At 39.3% G+C, this 19,625-nt stretch overlaps 1 protein-coding gene across 13 annotated transcripts in view; it reads left to right on the top strand.

The window, feature by feature from the left end:
• sgms1b (sphingomyelin synthase 1b) overlaps positions 1 to 19,625 on the top strand; it is a 119,710-nt gene that overhangs the window by 27,114 nt on the left and 72,971 nt on the right. Inside the window, exon 1 of one of the 13 annotated variants that reach the window (XM_078565936.1) lies at positions 2,426 to 2,444. The exons of 11 other annotated variants lie outside the window; for them this stretch is intronic. The gene's annotated coding sequence lies outside the window, so the exon portion shown is untranslated. Of the gene's footprint in view, positions 1 to 2,425; positions 2,445 to 12,261; positions 12,439 to 19,625 lie in introns of those variants that run through there. One more of the 13 variants, XM_078565937.1, reaches the window with a different exon arrangement.

Genomic DNA, 19,625 nt, shown 5'->3' with positions numbered 1-19,625 from the left:
AACTTTGAATTTGTTGCTATCAGTGGCATCTGGCAGCAGGTAGCAGGCAGGTGATCAGATTGAAGAATTCTCGCACACAGCAATGCAGGAAGCGAAAACAGGCTTGATAATTCATCTTGAATCATTTTGCGGAAAGAAAAATAAAGATGAGGATGTACACATGGAATTAAGGTGGAAGCTGAAATATCAAACTTTAAAAACCAAATTAAAAATTATGATTTCTAAAAGCAATGGTGAATGCTGACAGTTTTGTCATCATTAACAGTGGCAACTTCTAGGTCAATATGTCAGTGGCCAAAATGCTTAAGATAAAGCTTGTGTTTCTCCCCCTTTTCCACTCTTCCTCCCACCCTTCCCACCATTCTCTTCCCCTGTTCCACCTTCCTATTTTGCCCATGATCTACCCTAGTCTGCCCTAACTACGCTACCCCTCTTGCTTGCTCCAGTTGTTAGGGCAGATGATGTACTTTTTTTCAAAAAAAATTGTTTTACATCAGCCCTGTGTAAAAAGTAAATGTCAGCTTGTGAAGTCTGGTATAGAAAACTTTATTTCATGTTGTGTGGATTTATTGAAACATTTCATAGCCAATGCATTACTTTTGAAGTGCAGTCACATTGGTTTTGTAAGCATATGTAGTTACCAGTTTGTGCATAAGATGATGGGGTGCTCATTGAGGGAACAAAAGGAATATTGGCGTGGGACTTGAACCCACAGCCTACTTTCTTGAAGTGAATGTGGTAACATGAACCATACTGCCATTGGTAGCTGCAGTACAGGTTCCAGCTAAACAATGTCTATCTTATCCTGTCTAATGCCAGCTGGAACTCTTCTGTCTAGGAGAGAGCTCTTCTTATATGTGCTTAAATAAGTGCACAATCTGTTGCCAGTGGTTACAATTTTAGTATTTACTGTGTGTGGAAGAATACGCTCTCAACATCTAAATTGTATTTGGGGATTATTAACTATTATATAGGGAATACAGGATAATTTTTGAAGTTTTATCTAGCTCGCAAGAGAGTAAATCTTCAGAATACACATTCTGGGGATGCATACGAGATCCAGTCAAAACAAGATGATATTTCTCATTTGCGTCTATCTGAGATAGTGAAGTTCATTAATACATCCAGAAAGGAAATTGTATGTAACATGTTGGAATGGCTTCAGTTGAGCACAGCAGGGTTCGCTTACACCTAAGTAGGTAATAGCTAGTTGAATTGACAGCTCAATTTACCAATCACCAGGCACAGAATGCTGGGGGCGTGTAGCAGCTGTCCCTTTGATTTGCTGCCCTGCTGACAGCTGGAGCGAACCAATGAAAAGTGAGAACCAAGAAAGAGTTCCCCAGTTAGGCGTATTGCTAACCATTTTTAGAGGAGCTACTCATCAAAAATGTATATTTATTTCCCTAACAGTGTGACATGTTTAAGTCAAGAGCATTACAAGATCAATTAAATCTAACTAAACACTACTCTGCTCATTTACATGCCACATGTAAAATAAATTGATCTGTTGTTCTACAAATTGCCTCATGTCATGTAATGTGTTCATTCTTTCACTTTTTGGAATACATGATTTCTGTGTGGCAGTATCCAGTTTCAGAACCAGGGATTTTCATTATTACAACCCTTGGATCATATGAGTTGATATCTTGTGATTAAAAGTAAACTCCTGCTTGTAAGGAAGAGGGGTCCATTTACAGGAGAAATTTGTAACTGTGCTCAAGGAACCACTGAGCATTTTTAATATCACAGCTGCAAGCAGTTATATTGAAACATCAGTGTAATAATAGCCCATAATTTTATCACAGTCTATAGGTTTATGGGGAAGGGAAGGTGTAGAGAGAGAGAGCCGGAGATTGAACTCCTGTGTCATTAGTTTCAGTCAACAGGAGGTTGATCTTATTGACCCCCTCCATGCATGCTTTGCTGCTCTGACATTGAACTTCTGCTTGACCCGTGTTTCCTTCATTTAATTATTTGTGGCTCCTCCTTTAACCATTACGCTCCTATATTTCTGGATCTCCTTTCTCCAGTTTGCTTTTCACCTCACTCCTGCATTTTAAAAACTGCTTCCAATATGCCATTTTGCCTTGTCATTCATTCTCCCTCCTAATCCTTTTATTTTTTGCACTTTTTTCTTTTTTCTCTTTTGCTCAGCGCGCACTATTTTGCTGCCCTGCTGTTAAATGCTTTGAGGCAAATACCTGCCTGCAAAGAAAACTATAAAAATCTATATTGCTGCTCTTGGTAACTAGCACAAATTAATAAGGCTATTCCAAAACACACATTTTTACCATCACTATTTAAGTTAAAATAAAAATTATTTTTTTTCTACTATACACGGAATCCTAATTTCCATGGTGGTTCTCTGGTGGTAAGTTGGCAGAATCCTGAAGAAGATATGGCATGAGATTGGGAGCACCCTGTTGAAACTTGAGGCCATTGTGAATTGTCATGGTTGTGCACCAAAGTTAGCTTTTGAGTTATGTTCTTCGAATTAGGATTCCTTCTATAGTAGAGGAAAAAAAATATTTTAACTTAAATAGTGATAGTAAAAATGTGTGTTTTGGAATAGCCTTATTAATTTGTGCTGACTTCAGTAGAAGTTTTGGTGGTCAAAATCTACATCTGTTATGAATTGTAGATTTTCATTTGTTACGAGCTGAAATTTTCAGTTGCAGCAGTTGATTTTTATTCAAACTAAATATTCTCTTTTGAAGAGGTACTAAGTTACCCAGTCTTGATTTCCTGAAACTCTAATTTGCATTTGTTTATAACCTGTTCTCCCAGCCCTATAGGTTTTGTTTTTGTGTGTTGCAAGAAATGTCGAAAGGCATTAGTTTCAGAATTACTCATCTCCAGATCACAAGGAAGTGTGGCAATTTTGTTAGATTGTCCTTTGCTGAGAACTGGAAATAAATAGAAGTAAAGCTTCTCAGACTAAGTAGGAAAGATCAATTTTCCTATCTAAGAAGCCAAGTTCTGTTGAGATATTCAATTGTACAAACAATCATGAAGTCGTAGTAAAAGGCTTACTACCGCTTTCTTATTAGAATGATGCCTTGAAGCCATTGGGGATAGGCAATAAATGTGCCTTGCTGATGTTGCCCGTATCCTGAGATCAAAAGTTATTTTCTTTAAAAATGCTTTTTTTAACCTTCATTTTGAGTATTTCCTGTAATCTTTCCCTTTTCCTAAAAAAGATAACAGTCATATAAAAGCTGTAGGTGTATATCATCCTATAGTATATTTTTCTGTTCTTATTTTCCTTGCATCAAATTGTTTCTGCTGTTCACTGCACAAAATGGGCAATCATTAACATAACATGGCAAAATATGAAGAATATCAAATGTCTGGCAGCAATTCAGTCAAATATTCAGTTGAATACCCCTTGTACTTGCTTCCAGACAATTATTACACAGTATTTACTTGAGAATAACATTATTATAATGGCTAATGTGACAAAAATGCAAATTCTTGCATGTTTCTGTCTTGTTTTCTATATGAACAACATAGTCATATCATCTCAAATTTATTTTGAGGTGCACTTGCTAATAATGCGTAAAGCCAAAAAAAAACAGCTGCCTGCCACTTGTTTTGTTTGCCCAACATCCCTATTCTTGCTGACCTCTACTGGTATCCCATCAACCGGCACATTGAATTTTCAAACCTTTAAAGCTCTCTCTGGCCTCGCTCCATTCTACCTCTCTAGTGTTTCCCAGTCTTGAATCCCCACACCCATAATCTGTTCCTCTGATTCCAGCACATTTTCTGCCTCTTCCTTTGTTTGCACTAACATTGGTTGGGAAAATTTCAGATGTTTTAGTCAGACTCGGGAATTCTCTTCTGAAACATCTCTGCTTCTTTCACCTTTTTAAAACTTCAGCTGAGCATTCTAATTTCTTTTTCTATTTCTGTTTTCATTAAGCTTTTGGAATGTCTGTCATGTTAAAGATGCTTTGTAAACAAAAGTGTAGTTACGTTTGTTGTATTTTTCTCATATTAATGTTTCCCTTTGTCATTGCGTATAAAAGCTGAAAAATTACTTTAGTATCCAGACCAGTTTAATCACCAAAAAAATGCTCTACTTTGAAATCTCTAGTATCATACGAGTGTTTATTTTCATTCTTGTATTTCTAACCTAATGTCCTTTAGTGAAGGAAATCTGCTGACCTACCTGACCTGGCCTGCATGTGACTCCAGATCCACATAATGTGGTTGACTCTTATCTCCCTCTGAAATGGCCTAGCAAGCCGCTTGGTTGTATCTGACAGCTATAGAAATGTTTTAAAAAGGAATAAGGCCAGATGGACCACACAGTAACAATCTAAGTACTGGAAACAACCATGGCACATCAAGCCCAGTCGATCCTTCAAAGCCTTCCTTACTAACATCTAGGGGCTTGTGCCAATACTGGGAAAACTGCCCCACAGACCAGTCATGCACACTGAACCACCTTACAGCCAGTGTCCCAGATGCATTCATCACCAACCCTGGATATATCCTGTTCTACTGGTAGGCCAGATCCAGCAGAGATGGCATGACAGTGCTATACAGCCAGGAGGCAGTTGCCCTTGGAGTCCTTAACATTGATTCCGGATCCCACAAAGCCTCATGGCATCAGGCCAAACATGGGAAAGGAAATGGATGATGAACTAGTACTCCTCCATGTTAATCATGACTTGGCAGAAGCACTCAGGGTATCAGTGGCACAGAATGTACACTGCATGGGGGACTTCAATGCCCATGATCACGACTGACCGAGCTGGCTGAGTCCTAAAAATCATACCTGCCATACTGAGTCTGCAGCAAGTGGTGAGAGAAACAAATGAGGAAAAAACCTACATGACTTCACCCTCACAATCCACCTCTTCAATGACAGTATTGGTAGGAATACCACTGCACAGTCCTTGTGGAGATGAAGTCCAGTCTTCACACTGAGGATACTGTCCATTGTGTTGTGTGACACTACCACCATGCTAAATGGGCTAGATTCAAAACAGGTCTAGCAACTCAAAACTGAGGCGCTGTGGGCCGTCAGCAGAATTGTATTCAACCACCACCTGTAACTTCTGTAACCACCATCTGCACCCATGCCTTAGTACTTCTGCCACTGAAACATTTGTATGTGCTTTTGCCATCTATAAACTGTATTTTCTTCTAGTGTCCCCTCACACTCAATCTTTCACAAATTCCACTTTCCAAAAGTTGCTCATGTTTTATGTGTCAATGTGTGTAGGTATTTTTTTTAAATTGCCATCAGATTTATATCTAAGTTCATCCACACCTTCATTACTCCAGACTCTACTATTCCAGTGCTGTCCTGACCGGCTGCTGCACTTGTGGCTGTGTAGGCCCTAAGCTATGGAGTTCGCTCCCTAAACCTCCCTGCTTCTCAATCTCTCTTATCTTTTTAAGACACTCCTTAACACCTGCACCTACCTTTTTGATCACTAGTCTCTTGATCACCAGTCCTAATTTATCCTTATGCGACTCAATGTCAAATTTTATTTAGTTATGCTCCTCTGAAATGCTTTGGGCTGCTTTTACTTTGGTAAAGGTACTATGTAAACACAAGTTCTTTCCATCCATCTGTAGATCTGGTACATGGAGAAATTCTTGCTACACATCCTGCAGCTAGAAATTATCATTATTTTTGGCTAAGTCTGTAAATGACTACACTGGTCAGCAGATTCTTGTAATAAATAAAGCATTACATTCAGTAATGAACATTCTCTATCGTATTTTTTTGTGAAGTGATGTTCTGCAATGTCTTACTTGTTTGGTTTCTTTTTGATTGTAACTGACTTATTGAATTGAAATCTGCCCATCAAATGCAGTGAGGTGTAACAATCGTGGAGATCCATTAGATATTCCTTGGTGGATAATGCCATCATTTTATGAAGATTAACACTAAAACCAAAGCTGTCATCCTGGAACATTTGAGTGTACTACTTTAGTATGAAGTTTAAGTTACTGGCAAACCTATTACAGCAATTAAGCTTTATTTTCTGAAAAGTTATTCCAAAGGATTGCTGAAATTTAGTTTTCAAATTTGTACATAGACTGTATCCAGCCAGCCCTTGCTATGTATTCCTGGTAATTCAAAGTTGGTTTTTGCACTGAAAGCTTTAAATTAGCAATAAAATTATCGAAATTACACAATGTAAATAATGACAAGTGCAAAAAATTGGTGCTTAACTCTCTTTAAATTAAGAAGAGTGACTGCAGCTTATCCTTAGTAAAAGGCTTAGAGCAGTAGATCTTTATGGGATAACATGCATTTATTAATGAGTAAATAAAGACTAACTTTTCATCGCAAATTTCATGCCTCAAAGAGGCAATATAGGGTGGTGTGGGGTGTGATGGTGGCGACAGAGGCTGGTCTGGGAACTGTATGAAATGTCACACTTGTGGAGTGTTTTTCTGAGTGTGGGAGTGAAGCATGTTGTTGAACCTAATAATAAAGCAGTGAGCTATTGAATGAATGCATATAGTACTCAAACTAAGACCTAACAAATATCTTGTGCAGATTGCCCACCCTCTCTTCACATTTGAATTCACTGTTCCTACACTAATATAACATTAACCCTATTCCCCTTATTGTTCTATCAATTCTTCAAAGATCTATGTATTTGCACTAGTAGATGCTTCTATACAGTTTGAAGCAGTCACCTCAGTCAAAGTTGACACTGAGCAAACCCTATTACCTACTTAAATTTATCAAGACTGAAATTTATCATTTAGATTGATATTTCAGTATACAGGTGAAAGAGTGCTATGGTGTTGGCAGTTCCATTTTTAGATAGAATACTGGACCGAGGTCCTGCCGGGGCAATATTTATACCTCAAACCAACAGGACTAAAACTGTCTAATTCATCATTTACTTCACTGTTGTGTGTTACCCGACATTACAACAGTAACTTCAATTCAAAAGTTATTTTTCGGCTGTAAGATACTTGGGAACATCTGAGATACTGAAAGGAGCTATATAAAAGCCAGCTATTTTTCTTGCTTTGTGCAAATTGGTTGCCACGTCTGCCTGTATAGCAACAGTAATTGCTTTAAAGAGTAAGTCTTTGGCCATAAATAGCCTTGTGGACACATTGAATGGTGATTTAAGCGCAAATTCTTTCTGTAAGTTGCAATCTATGACCTAGCCTGTTTGAGTCAGTTTATTTACTTAAGCATCATTAACATTGCTTTTCACTAATGGCAACTGCTAAATTCCTGGATTCTTTTGGGTGGTGAGTTATTTTAATAAAAAATATTGTACTGAATACTAGGAGGAGAAATTCTGAAATCAGCTATTAGTATCACATGCATTTTACGTGACATTAGCACACACTCCTGTACGTGCCTTTCTGGGTTTAATAATATGCACACAAATCTTTGGAGCAGGAAACGAGAGACTGCAATTTGGATTTTTATTGAACATGAGTTGATCACTTCTAAGCACTACTGTGAGGACTTCATTCTTCGTACTGCAGCAAAAATCAGTCTTTCATTTCTAGTTGGGTATGGAGCAAGGGCAGCAGCATATTGTCAGTTAGCACAGTTAACCCCTGCAGACTAAAAAGACTGAAGTAATTAATCAAAGGCTGAATTAATTTGTCCATCGAGGCATTACTTACTTAAAATATGATTGCAGATTTGTGCATACTTTCCAGTAATTTTTATTACCCCCTCATAATAATGTTAGGTAGATGGCTGGAGTTACAATGGTAAGCATAGGATTGTTAGTTTTTTTAAAATTAAATGTAATAATTGATAGCTTGATGGTGATCCATAAAAAAGCGGTGTTCTTTGGATGTGTAATTAATTGTGGGTTGTTCAGCATGGCTCTAGATTTTAGTTCCTTACTACTTATGGTGAGTTTTAGCAGTAGTCAAAATCAGAATAGTTTTATTTACTGATTTTCTTTGAATTTACCTGAATTTTTAAGGAACTCAATTTCAATCCCAGAAAATGTTGGAAATAGCAGCCCAGGCAGCAACTGTGGAGAGAGAAACAGAGTTAATGTTTCAGGTTGATGACCTTTCATCAGATGCTGCATGACCTGCCGAGTATTTCCAGCATTTCTGTTCTTATTTCAGATTCCCAGCATCCACAGTATTCTGCTTGCCAATTTTAACCGTACTGATTTTTAAAAAAATCTGGAAAACACTTAGGGGATTTCTTTTGGTTAGTAGTAATAATTTTAGATTTAATGAAATTATAAATTATTTGCATTGATTTTTTTTTTGTAGTCAGATATTGAGTTAACTTCCTAGTTTTAGATAATTTCTGATTTTGAAAAGTTGTTGCTTCACATATTGCAGCATGTTATGTGTTTTTATGCAATAATAAAAATACAAATTTAACAGTTTTCATTATGTCCAAATTTTCATTGCATATTGCATGAACCTACTTATCACTAAGGCCCCTTGGATTGACTTATACAAACATACGAAATAGAAGCAGAAGTTGGCCTTTCGGCCCCTCAAGCCTGCTCTGCCATTCAACAGATCATGGCTGATCTGTTTGTATTTCTAATGCCACATTCCCATCTACCCCTGATAACCTTAGATTCTTGTTAGGCAAGGGAATCAATCTGCCTCTGCCTTAAAGATATTCATTGATCCCACCACCACTGCCTTCTAGTGTAAATTGATTTGAGGCCTTGACTAAAATAGATGAATGTATCAAGCAATCCAGTGATGTCATTTCAAGGACGTGCAAGAGGCTGATATACATGGAATCTCCTGGCCTTTTTAAAAGTGAGTCTGGGCAAGTTTTTGACTAGTAGGAGTATAAAAGGATACAGACTTGTTAATGAAACAAAGGGAAGGTAGAATGAAATATATGTTCAACATTGAAGTAGATTCTAGATGGAGTAACCTGAATTGGCCAAATAGTCTTTTCCTATTCTTGCTCATAATTGATAATGAGGAGATGAGAAATTTCTTCACCCAGAGAGCAGTGAGCCTGTGGAATTCGCTACCACAGAAAGGAATTGAGGCTAAAACATTGTATGTTTTCAAGAAGGAGTTAGATATAGCTCTTGGGGCGAAAAGGATCAAAGGATACGGGGAGAAAGCGGGAGCAGGCTATTGAGTTGGGTGATCAGCCATGATCATAATGAATGGTGGAGCAGGCTCGAAGGGCCGAATGGCCTACTCCTATTTTCTATGTTTCTATAAGTCCATGTAGGAAGAGGGTTCACTTTTAAAATTGAAAAGATGATATTTTGGCTTAACATTTCCAAGTACCACCTACTTGATTATCATCAGCCTGAAAGGAGAGGAAGTGAGAATGCTGCAACACTTGTACATGTCCTCCCAAGGATAATGATGCTCTATGCAATTGTGCAACCGAAACCAACTACAAATCCTGTGACTGGTCTTGTAATTGTATTTGGTTCGAGAATTGTATGCAATTAGCTACTGCAGGGCATAGCATCTATATGATGACCATCCCTGTACATTCATTGTGATTTTAATTTTTTCTAAGTCTGTATTCAAAATTTTGTTTCAGAGGAAGTGCTCTTCCCCATAGATATGAGGCAGTGTCAGTCTAAATCAGAGATTTAGATGAGTCTGCCCTACTTACTTCCCTAAAGCACTGTTTAACATCACATGTCCCAATACATTTCACATAGGAAAAAAGGATGACAAATTAGTTTTAAAAAAATGATGGTCAGAAAAATAGTTTACAAAAGGAGGCTTTTAAAGACATGGCGGGTAGGACCTAGAGGTGGCTGAAAGTTCTGTCACCAAGGAAAAGTTGCTGGGAAAGGTGCCAATGGTGAAGCAATTAAAATCAGACATGCTCATGAAGCCAAAATTAGAGGAGTGCAGATAGCTCAATGTTTTGGGGCTGGAAGAGATTACAGAGATAAGGAGAGGCAAAACCATTGAGGGATATGACTGGAAGCTAGTGTACTTCCTTGAGCACAGAGGCAATGTGTGAACAGGGCATAGTATGAGTTAGGGCACAGTTTGGCAGCAGATTTTTTTGAATGAGCTCAAGCCTATGGAGGGTAGAATGGAGGAGGCTGGATAGGAGGGTGTTTGAATAATCAAATCTAGAATAACTAAGGCATAGATGAGGGTCTAGCAGCTGAGGTGGGTGGAGTCTAAGCAATGTTATGGAGGTGGTCTTCGTGATGGTGCAGTTATGTGGTCGGAAGTTCATCAGGATAAACAGAACACCATGCTGCCAGTCTTCCACATTAAGGAATGGAAACTGTGCTCGGGGAATGGAGTTTGTGGCAGGGAACAGAGGCAGTGGCTTCAGTCTTCCCACTACGGAGTTAGAGGAAAATCTTTGCTCATTCAAAAGTGGAAACATTTATATATTTTTTTCTAAGTAGATTTATATCTCTCTAAAGAGAGGTCTTGCATTTCCAAAAAAATCTTTCCCATCTTCAGGACATTCCAAAGCACCCTATAGCCAATGAAGTGCAGTTACTATTTTTGTAAACAGGCACAACGGCCACTTTTGGGTCAACAAAGTCTCTCAAGCAACAAAATGAATTAATCTGTTTTTAGTGGCATGTTGTTGAGGAGTGAATATTGTCCAGAATAGTTTTTTGAAAAAGGGGCAAGGTGAGCCAATAGTTCACTCAAATATTTCACTATCTCTTTGGTTGCTATCTCCACTAAGTTCAAGATTTAATACTAGAAATAGATTTATAATACACGAAAGCCTTTGTATTGATTGCACATAGAAGCATAAATAGGCTATTCAGTCATATACGGCACAGAAGGAGACCATTCGGCCCATCAAGTTTGTGCTGGCTCCCCACAGAGCAATCCAGTCAGTCCCACTCCCCTGCTAGGTCCCCATAGCCCTGCAAGGTTATTTCCTTCAAGTACCCATCCAATTTCCTTTCTAAATCGTTGTTTCACTTCCACCAGCCTCGTCTGTTCTACCATTCAATCAGACCTGCAAATTACACTTTCATCCGCCTTTAAACCATACCCATTAAATCTAGTGTTTTTTTTAGTTCAAGGGGTAGGAGAGTTCCAAATTCCTCCAACCCTTTGTGTGTGGGGAGGGAGAAATGCCTCCTGATTTCAGTGCTGAATGCCTTAGCTCTTATTTTAAGGTTGTTCTATCACCAGAGGAAATACATATACTTGTGTAAAACTCAAATTTTTGAGATCAGTTTTTTATTAGACCAAAGGTCATGGGCTCGACTTTGACGTGGGTAATGCGTGCTTGATTTGGGTCCAAGTGAAATCCAAAAATAGACCGTCACAATAGAATAAAGTAAAAATAAAACAATGCTAAAGAATTTATATTAATTTTCTAACATGTATTTATTTAATATTTCAAATTGTATACATCCATATTAATTATTGACCTTGATTTATGCCATGACATTACAAGCATTTCATCCAATACAATATAAATATATACTATAACAAATTAACTACAACAATTCATGTTGAAATCCTTCAAAATCACTGATCACCATCTGAATTGCCAAACAATTCACCCCAGTACCCTGGTTGTACAACATCATCCTTGCCTTCATCATCGCTAGTATCAGTGACTTGGACATCAGCATTCAATAAATAATTGTCCTTAGTACCGTTGAGTGCATTTGATATTCCAGGTTTTAGAAGTGGTTATTTTGACTATGTTGGGATCAAGTACATTCCACGTGTGACCCATTGACACAATGTTGCTAGTGAGGGTGCTCGCATATCTCTGCCATTAATGTTTTTCATCATCTACCATCCAATTGATTGACATCTTTTGGATACTGTCCTTGAGAGGTTTATTTATGCGTACATCCAAGGGCTGAACAATGCTCTAAGACTGATGGGATTAGCTGCCACATTGGTGGTGGCTGATCTCATCACAGATTACATTGTCAACGAGGTGGGATTTGAACATGTGCCAGATGAACGAACCTTTTTCGTTCTGTCGACCTCCTGATGTTGAATTCCACTCTCCTTTGTTCTATTTCTTGCCACAGCCTTCATTCATCCAGCATTTCTCATGAGCATGGACGACAACGCCTTTGAGATTTCTCTTTAGGGAGAGTTTTGCGCTTAAATATCACTATTGATTTTAATTTGTACCACCCACCACCATACAAGATGGAATCACTGTGACCATGTCTTCTCATATCCAGTCAAAAGGACAACTTTTTTTTCACCAATCTTGGTAACGGTTTTGTTTGCTGGCATGTTGAAGTTCATCGGTATTCCATTCGTATTTCCAACACAGATGAATCAGTACACATTGTTCTCTGGATGTCGAATGACAAAATGGTGGAATTGATTATATTATCGAGTTCATGTGGCAGATGCTGTGAAATCTTTGTTTCCTGACGGAGAACTCGGTTTTGCCTTTTCATGAATCATGTGCACATGGACTGTCCTCGAATCCGAAATACTTTCTTCACTTTTCTGAAGGCATAGTGCTGGATGGCTCCACAGGTGATAACATGACCATTTTGTTGATGCTCACTAACTGTCCTGCCACATTGTTTTTCCAGGTGAGGCCACTTGCTATGTCTTCCTCTGGCGCATTCATTCTTCAGCATCTTTTCTAGTTTATTGGATATCTTTAGACGAAGAAAATTCCTAACTTTAGATGTATTTTTGAGAAGAATGTCTTGGCAACACTAATTGCTGTGGCAGAGGTATTTGAAGGAAAGATGCAATTTCTTGGTTTACCAGTTTCCTTATGCTGGGAAGATAAACCAAGTTCAGCAGTAAAAACCTGTTGCTCCATTTTTGTGTAGAAATGTATTTGTTACTTGATTTTAAAAATCTGTCTGAAGTGTGCAAGAAAGACTTCTTTTTTTCAGGAATTGATTTAATTTAAAAAAAAAGTTGCCTCCTCTCTGAGGAGATCTTTTGCACACATCATTCCAAAGCTTTTCAGTGGAACCGAGCAACCATTCTGTGCTACCCCCAATCCTTAGGTAACCTCTGACTCACCAAGAGCTATATTACAGGAGATGTTAGCAATATTTAGCTCTTTTATAACTAAATTATAGCAGTGGAATAATATCCTTTAACTTTATCCAGTTTCTTCCTTTTTTCTGTCTCTGTGTCTCTCTCTCTCTCCCTCCCCCTCTGCAGAATGGTTGTTTAGTAATGAGGGCATTTTAACAGTCACATTCGTAGAAACGAACTATGATTATATGAATTCGAATATCTATGAAATAAACATTGGGCTTCCTTCAGTTTATTGAAGTACATAAACCTAATAACCATTCACTATCATTAGATTTTGTGGCAATCATAACCTCAAAGTCAAACTATCTTGTACTTAGAATGGTAGAGTATTGAACACATCCATTTTAGTGCAGAAAATGTACAGAGTATTATAAAGGGGCTGACCTTGCAGTAAGAGCAAGGGCACAAAATACAATTGAAAGAAAATCAGGGTAGGTGAAGGAAAAAAAGACCATTCAAGCCTGTCTGATAGTTTTGAAATACAACGAAAGATAGAACAAAGCATGACCATTTTTCAGGTTTTCTCAAAATTGAAAATTTATTGTTTTAATATGTTCTAGTGAGTTGCTATTTACTCGTTACTGTGTTAGTTTGCTGGCTTATAATTAACTTATGCCTGTCAGTGTTCTTTATTTGTACATGCGTGAGCATCCATGTTACTTAACCTTGGCATTTTACATATTTTAAAAAAAAGGTTGTTTACTCTCTCCTCCACTGAGAATTAATTTAATTTCCTTAGGCTGTCTCTCTAGCTCGGCACTGTAAAACCTGGTATCGTCTTTGCCTGTCCAGCTGTCCTTTAAGTTGCTTCTAGATATTGTCTGAAAATATGTTGACAACCGTTAATTGCAAAAAATATACTGTACAGTTTTACTAAGTGAATGTCAGTCTTCCAGAAATTGCTAAAATATACACCCAATGCTTGAACAGTGATAACAATTCAAAAGTACTTTTTTACACTTTGGGATATCCTGAAATACAAGTTATATAAATGGAAGTTCTGTTTTCTACTGTTGCAACTTAACCCTTATTATACTTTAACTGATTATACTAACTAGACATTGCAAATATATATTTCCATGCACCTTCAGTTTGTAATAAAAGTTGCTATTTAGTTCAAGCAATGTCAATGCAATAAGAATGGATCTGGACGGAATAAATTGGAGTCAAAGATTGGCAGGAAAAATGGTAGCTCAACAATGATCTATCTTCAAAGAGAGAGTTTTAGCACAGTCCAAGTATACCTGTATTTCTTCGAAATGGAAAGATTGGGCAAACCAATCCAGAGCTTCCTGGATGATAAAACACGGAAATTATGATGAAGAAGCAGTATGCTTATGACAGATGTCAGGTAGGGAATACATTAGAGAACCAGGTTGAATATAGAAGGTCCAAAGGGGAGATAAAGCAAATAAGAGAAGCAAAGAAGTATGAAAAGAGACTGGCAGCCAACATAAGAGGGAATCACAAAATCATCAATAGGCATATAAATCGTAAAATGAGTAGGAGGACCCATTAGGGACCATAAAGGGGATTTACACATGGAAGTAGTCCATGTCCAAATGCAGCAAGACCTGGACAACATCCAGGCTTGGGTTGACAAGCAGCAAGTAACATTCACGCCACACAAGTGTCAGGCAATGACCATCTCCAACAAGAGAGAATCCAACCATTGCCCCTTGATGTTCAGTGGCATCACCATCACTGAATCCCCCACTATCAACATCCTGGGGGTTACCATTGACCAGAAACTGAACTGGACTAGCCATATAAATACTGTGGCTACAAGAACAGGTCAGAGGCTAGGAATCGTGCGATGAGTAACTCCCCTCTGGACTACCCATAGCCTGTCCACCATCTACAAGGCACAAGTCAGGAGTGTGGTGGAATACTCACCACTTCCCTGGATGAGTGCAGCTCCCACAATACTCAAGAAGCTGGACACCATCCAGGACAAAGCAGCCTGCTTGATTGGCACCACAACCACAAACATTCACTCCCTCCGCACCGACGCACAGTAGCAGCAGTGTGTACCATGTACAAGATGCACTGCAGGAACTCACAAAGGCTCCTTAGCACCTTTCAAACCCACGACCACTACCACCTAGAAGGAGAAGGGCAGCAGATAGATGGGAACACCACCACCTGGAGGTTCCCCTCCAAGTAACTCACCATCCTGACTTGGAAATATATCGCTATTCCTTCACTGTCACTGGGTCAAAATCCTGGAACTCCCTTTCCAACAGCACTGTGGGTGTATCTACACCAAATGGACTGCAGCGGTTCAAGAAGGCAGCTCATCACCACCACCTCAAGGGCAACGAGTGATAGACACAGAAATGCTGGCCCAGTCAGCAAAGCCCACATCCCGTGAATGAATTAAAAAAAAAAGGTAGAAGACATAATTTGAGTTATTAAATGAATACTTTGCATGTATTTACCAGGAAGAAAATGTTACCCAAGCCATGGTGATAGAGGAGGTAATTCAGATACTGGAAAGGTTTAAAATTGAAAAGGAGGTGGTATTGGGTAGGTTGTCTGTACTTAAAAGTTGATAAGGCCAGAAGAGGTGCATGCAAGGATACTGAGGGAATTGAAATTTTTTCACCCAGAGGGTGGTGGGAGTCTAGAACTCACTGCCTGAAATGGTGGTTGAATCAGAAACTCGTAACATTTAATAAGTATTTAGATATTCACTTGCATTGCCATAGCCTCCAGGGCTATGGGCCAAGTGCTGGAAAAAGGGATTAGAGTAGTCAGATCTTTGTTGACCGGCGTGAACATGATGGGCTTAATGGCCTCCTGTGCTGTAAATGTTTGAGTCTATGAGAGTTGAAATGGCAGAGGCATTGGCCATAATTTTTCAGTCTTCCTTAGACTCAGGGATGATGCCTGAGGACTGAAGAATTGCGAATGTTCAAAAAAGAGTGTAAAGATATAAGGCCCAGCAACTACAGGCCAGTCAGTTTAACTTCGGTAGTAGAAAGCTTCTACAAACAAATCCTGGACAACGTTAATAGTCACGTGGACAAATGTGGAGTAATTAAGGAAAGCCAACTATTATTTCTTAAGGGAAAATTGAGTTTAATTAACTTGCTGGGCTTTTTGAAGTGGTAACAATGAGGGTTATTGAGAGAAATGCTGTTAATTTGGTGGTGTACGTGGACTTCCAAAAGATATTTGATACAGTGTCATACAACAGACTTGAGAAGTTATAGCTCATGGAATAAAAGAGCTAGTAGCAACATGGGCACAAAATTGGCTGAGTGACAGGAAACAGTAGTGGTTAATTCAGGCCAGAGGAAGGTTTGCAGTGGAGTTCCCTAGAGGACATTGTTGGGACCCTTAATTTTCTTGATGTATATTAATGACCTAGACCTTGGTGTACGGGGCACAACTTCAAAATTTGCAGATGATGCAAAACTTGGAAGCTTTGTGAACTGAGGAGGATAGTGTAGAACTTCAAAAGGACGTAGGTTGGTGGAATGGGCAGACAGGTGGCAGATGAAGTTCAATGTGGAGAAATATGAAGTGATGCATTTTGGTAGGAAGAACATGGACAGACAATATAAAATAAATGGTACAATTTTAAAGGGAGGTGGCAGGACAATTTGAGAGAGCAGTTAATAAAACATACTGTATCCTAGGTTCTATTAATAGAGGCATACAGTACAAGAGCAAGGAAGGTTATGTTGAACTTGTATAAGACACTAGTTCGGCCTCAGCTGGAGTATTGCGTCCAGTTCTTAGCACAGCACTTTAGGAAGGATGCAAAGGCATTGAACAGAGTGCAGAAAAGATTCATGAGAATGGTTCCAGGGATGAGGAACTTCAGTTATGGAGATAGACTGGAGAAGTTGGGACTGTTTTCCTCGGGGCAACGGAGGCTATGAAGAGATTTGATAAAGGTATTCAAAATCGTGAGGGGCCTAGACAGTGTAGATGCGGTGAAACTGTTCCCACTTGTGTGAGGATTGAGAAAAAGAAGGTGCAGATTCAAAGTAGTTGGCAAAAGAAGCAAAAGCGATATGAGGAAAAACTTTTCGCGCAGTGAATGGTTATGGTCTAGAATGCATTGCCTGAGAGTATGGTGGAGGCGGGTTCAATTGAAGCATTCAAAATGGAATCAGACCGTTATCCCAGCACCCCGTCCACACCCTGCAGCGTTACAGGGAGAAGGCCAGCACCCCGTCCACACCCTGCAGCGTTACAGGGAGAAGGCCAGCACCCCGTCCACACCCTGCAGCGTTACAGGGAGAAGGCCAGCACCCCGTCCACACCCTGCAGCGTTACAGGGAGAAGGCCAGCACCCCGTCCACACCCTGCAGCGTTACAGGGAGAAGGCAGAGAATGGCACTAAATGAATTGCTCTTTTGGAAAGTTGGTGCAGACACGATGGGCTGAATGGCCGCCTCCTGCACTGGAAAAATTGTGCATTCCATTTCTCCACATTAAATATAGTTAAAATTGGGGGAGGGGAAGTAGATGAAGACGTAATGAAAATATAGTCCCTGGACTGAGAAAGTTAAGGGAAGGGAAGACAACGGCTTGTACATGCTTAATACATGGACATTTAAATAAGTGACCAATGAAACCAGAAATGACTTTGTCACTGGATAGATATATTAAGAAGCTAAGGGGAAATTATCGTGGGTTTGTGGCATGTTCTTTTTGAGGAACTTTTGGTTTTGAGCATTCTATGGATGCAAAGTATTTTGGTTTTAGTAAGATTCTTGATATTAAACTTAAAATTAATTAGAAGGCACATGGGGAATTGAAAGCAAGCTTCTGAATTGAAAGTTTGTTAAACCAGTGAAAGCAAAGTTGAAGTAAATTGCATCAACAATGCAAGGAATCACTAGTGGGCTGTCACAGCAATCAGTGCTGGGGTAACACTTATTACAAGGTATTGTGGTCAGTTGTAGCTGGGAGGGGAACCAAACCTGAAGCTGTAGATGATACTTAGGGCAGGACAAGATGATCAATGAGGAAGGGAAAGACCAATTAATAAATGACTAGGATAGTTTGGAAGGTGGATTGATGAATGTTAGTTACACTTCATGTGAACCAATCAAAGGTAATGAGTGTATAAACTAACTAAGAGTTTTTGTGGGTACTTGTGGGTGGACCAAGTGTGTTGCACAGTAGTATTATGGAAAGTTAATTCGATCTTGAATGTATAGGGGGCTCTGTGATGAATTTCTGACCACAATCACATCATCAACAAGACTGCCTACTTCCAGCTCCGTAATGTCACCCAACTCTTGTTTGTGATTCACTTCCTCTGCTACTGAAACCTTCATCCATGAGTTTGTTACCTCTAGAATTGAATACTTCAGTGCACTTCTGGCTGGGCTGCAGTGTTCTACTGTCCTGTAAACTTGGGCATTAGAGTTTTGGATGACTTTGTATTCTAACTCTCACCAAGTCTTGTTCACCCATCACTCCTGTGCTTGCTGACCTACATTGGCCCCTGGATAAGTAATTCCTCACTTTTAAAAATTCTCATCCTTGTTTTCAAACCCCTTTGTGGCCTTGTCTCTTCCTATCTCCAGTCTCTTCCTGCCCTATGACCATCTAATATCTGCATTCCTCTAATTCTGGCCTGTTGAGCGCCCTAAGCCCTGGAACTCCCTCCCTAAACCACTACTTCCCTTTCCTTCTTTAAGGCATCTCTTAAAGCCTACTTTTTTGATTAAGCTTTTTTACACCTGCCCTAATTTCTTGTGGCCTGGTTCCAATTTTTTGGGAATTCAGTGTTAGTCAAAAACTGGAAGAAGGAGCAATCCACCCTGAAGAAGGTACCCAAGACCAAGTACGGCATGAGACTGGGGACCAGCCGCTGGCCTGACCTTGAGCAGCATGTATTGGAATGAGTCCTCAGTGTCAGAATGGTTACAGAATCACAGAATTACAGAATTGTTACAGTGTAGAAGGAGGCCACTTGGCCCATCCATGTCTGCACCAGCTCTGAGCATTTTAACTTGTCACCAGAAATGCAGTGTGCATATATATGCACTTAAGTGGGCCAAATCAAACTGAGTCCAGCAAAGATTTCACAGCAACTGCAAGTTGATGTAGTTGCTTTATAAAATGAAAATGTCTAATGTTGCAACAGAAGACCAAGATCACGATGAGACTACAAGAGACCTTTATGCCAAAATTACCAGCTTCCAGTGATTCATCATCAGGCAGTGGCAAAAACGCAAGTTGCTGATGTGACATAATGAGTACATGGACGAAACACCCATGAATTTTCATATGTCCAGCAACCAAATTGTGGTGTGGAAAGGTTCAAAAAGCAGTTATAGTGAAAACCACAGGACATAAGATTCGTGGTGCTTGCCTGCATGGCCAGTGAAACTAAATGAAAGCCTGTGGTAATTTTGAAACTTAGACCATGTCAAAAATCAAGTTCTGTGCATGTCCATGACAACAGTTGCAAGGATGAGGATGGCCAGAAGTTGTGGATGTGTAGAATAGATGTCTTGGTAACCTAGGCAAAGAACGCAGCTTATTTAATGGGACATGCTCATATCCAGTATCATTGATGAGATTAAGAGGCACCTGGGTTCTAACACCCAAATTGCAGCTATACAGGGGCTCTAACGTTCATACTTAAACCTTTGGATGTGTGCCTCAACAAGCCATTCAATAAT

Source organism: Cetorhinus maximus, chromosome 20, assembly GCF_964194155.1.
Source record: "Cetorhinus maximus chromosome 20, sCetMax3.hap1.1, whole genome shotgun sequence".
Classification (NCBI taxonomy): Eukaryota; Metazoa; Chordata; class Chondrichthyes; order Lamniformes; family Cetorhinidae; genus Cetorhinus; species Cetorhinus maximus.
This window is presented reverse-complemented; position numbering and strand designations above follow the sequence as displayed.